Consider the following 3,422-nt stretch of genomic DNA (forward strand, 5'->3'; position numbering starts at 1 on the left):
CTTCACAAAAGTGCAAATAGAGCCAAAAATTAAGGTTTGAGTTTTATATCTGAGCCTGAGAGGGGAGGTCTCAATCAGATGCTTGTGGAAGTTCAGTAGGGTCCAACGAACCTCCTTGAAATGTTAGTTTGAGCTAAGGTTGAGGCTAACCTAGAGTTCAATCAGAGGGTGGTGTGGCCTTGTTCTAATAGTGGGTTGGAGGGCTCAAAATGATGAGGTTTGAGTGGGAAACTACTTCGTTTGGTTTGGGGAAGCTTTTGAAACAATCCATTTGAAGTTTGGAGGAGTTTTTGGAAATGACCAGAATATGCCCTGGTTTTGAGCTAAAAAATTGAGCTCAAACAGTGGAGAAGATGGCTGGAAGATGGTTGGAATGAGCTTAGAAGTTCTCAGAGGAGCTCTGGAAAAAAATTGGCAGAGTTTCCTCAAAAAATTGGATGATTTCTTTCTTTTTTCGTGGGAGGGGGTTTAAATAGAAGGGGAAGGAGTGGTCTCTAGCCACTAGGCCAGCTGTCCATGCCAGCGCTGGTGGTCAAGTGGTCAGGTGAGCTAATGGGAGGTTTAATGATGATTATCCCTGAAGGTTTAATGCTTGATAGAAAATATATTTGGGTTTAGCCAAATATGGGAAGAGATCCCATAAAACAAGGGACCTTTGGTCCATGGCTCATGTAGGGTGGGCAAGGTGGTCTAGCCTAGTTCCTAGGATCCATTTGTTGGTTGTGGTGACCATGGCTTGGCCCATTTTGGTTGGTCGGTTGGCTTCGTAAAATGTATGGCTTGGCTTCAAAATATTGTCATGAGCTTGGATTTGAGTTTGGGTTTGGATAGAATTTGAATTTGGCTTAATTGATTGATCAAACTAACTTGAATAATTATCATGAGGAGTTTTGGGTACCAATTGAGTGATTTTGAATTGATTTGGAAGGTCAATTCTGTGGAATTTGACCATATGGTCAATTTTGAGCATTTGGGTTAGACTTGGGTTTGGATTGGGCTAGGGTTTAGGTTAGGCTTAATTGATGGTTCAAATCCAAGGGTTTGTAATGAAGAGTTTTGAATATCAATTGAGTAGAAATTTTGGAGTTCTGAGGTTCAATTTAGGAGATTACTTTCGGTCAAAATTGAGGGTTTTGGTTTAATTTGGATTTGGGTGAGCTTTGAGTTCAAATTTGGGTCAATTTACTGTTCAAACTGAATTGGTGAAGTGCTATGAAGAATTTAGAATCCAAATTTGGGGAAATTGATTTGATCATGGAATTCAATTTAGGGAATTTAAGGGAATGGCTAAAATTGAGGATTTTGGATTGGGCTTGCAATTGGGTTCAATTGAGCTTGGATTTGGTTTTAATTGAGATAGGGATGATTAATTTGAGTTTGGAAGTGAAACTGGGTGAGATTGAAGTCAATTTGGCAGAAATTGGGAGTGATTTGGGCATTTTGGGTCTTTAAGGGTAAAATTATGATTTTAGTCACAATGGGTCAATTTGATCAAATTGGGCTTAATGGAGTGGTTCAAAATGATTTTGGGAACATCTGGAGTGATTTTGGAGATTTTGAAAATTTTTAAAATTTTTGGGGTTTGAAGGGTATTTGAGTAATTTTGGAGATTTTGGAAAATTTGAGGTATTTTGGTCAATTTCTGTGATTTGGAATGATTTGAAATGATTTTTGAAGAGATTTTGAGAATTTAGGTAATTTTGGAAATTTCTGGAAAATTTAGGGTTTAGGAGCCATTTGGTAATTTGGTGAAGTTTGGGGCCAAGGAGGGTCAAAATTGGAAATTTTTTAAACTTAGGATTGATTGAGGAGGTTAATCATGAGGTCACCCTATTGAGCCATGAGACCAAGGTAACTCCCATTATGGATCCTCCATGTGATGGCCTTAGCCAAACCCTAGCCCCGACTAATGGTTCAGGGGACCATGCACATGAGTTTCCAATAGAGTAGGAGATCAATTAAACATATTTGGTTGGGGTTTAGGTTGTCAGTGCAGGTGTGTAAGACAAACCAAGACTGCACCACCTAGAGTTATCCCTAAGTCCAAACTTTCCTATGGGGACTCCTCTTGAGCTCCCCATGTTGGTCCCACCTACTAAGTACTAGAGGTTAGAACCAATATGTGGAACTTCAAGATGAGCAAAGAAGAGTTTTGGATTTTTTATTGGTGAGGGTACCATAACTAGTCCTCTAGGATTAGTCAACGAGAAAGTCCTATGGCTAGATACTAGGTTTCTAAGGAAGAAAGACTAGACCTCAACCAAAAGTGAGGTCAACACACACACACGCACCCCTAGCACTCTAACCCTCCTCAACACTCTCCTTTTTTGGTTTGGACTTCATCCTTATATGTAAAGCTCTGAAAATCATCAAATATTGCTTCAGGCAAAGATCCCGACTGTTTATATGCAATAGTATAACAATGACTTTAATTACAATTTTTACTTATATTTCCTTACTTTGCAACAAAACCAAAAACTTGATCCTGAAGAAAATAAGAATTTAACTATTTAATTTATATATATTAGGATACTACGCAAATATATGTATCATTATCAAGTAATATAGGACTTTTTGATTAAGATCTGAATATTGAACCCACAGGAAAATTATGCAATATGCACTATTGAATAATAAACTTTCTATTCTAAAAAGACAATTACTTAAACTATAGATAGTTTCACATTATTAAAATGTAAATATGTTTCTTTTTGGTATTTTTGATATTTTGACAAAATAATAACAACTAAATAAGATAACCTGAGTTTATGTAAAAGAAAATCACTTGATATGAAAATACCTTCTCCTTATCATGAAACAGTAATAAGTATATAAATTTTGTTGTGGAAGTTTGTTAATTGTGTTGTGCCAAATAGAAGCAATTATATTCATTACTCTTACTAGAGATGCTATAAAAAACATTGGCTAATTTAAAGTTTGAATAGTTCTGAAGACCGACTAGGCAGGGAAGATATCAACTCTCACTCTAGAGTTCCCTCGATTACCTCCACCTGGGGGCTAACATCTCGTATCAAAACCTAAAACAATAAACCAAGTTGGGGGCTTTAACCTATCACTTTAAAGTCCTCTAACTCTACACTCTTCAAAGTTTATTTCCCTTTTTATTTGCACTAAATCATATGAATTACATTCTCATTCATACAACCTCATGTGATTCTTTCCAATTGTTTACTGAGACAATACCAGTCCAGTTCTAACATGTTCTCACAACAAATTTTAACACATGAATTGGCCAAATCAAGAAGTAAATTAAGTGCATGGATTTAAATCATCACAACTTCTTCCATCGTTGAAGATCAATACTTTCCACACCTTCCATCCAAAACTTAATTACTTATCATTTTAAGAAGAAAGATAAAGAAAACTACTCAGAATCCATGGAGAAAATAAAACCACACTTT

This window comes from Phalaenopsis equestris, unplaced genomic scaffold (genome assembly GCF_001263595.1).
Source record: "Phalaenopsis equestris unplaced genomic scaffold, ASM126359v1 Scaffold000002, whole genome shotgun sequence".
NCBI classification, from domain to species: domain Eukaryota; kingdom Viridiplantae; phylum Streptophyta; class Magnoliopsida; order Asparagales; family Orchidaceae; genus Phalaenopsis; species Phalaenopsis equestris.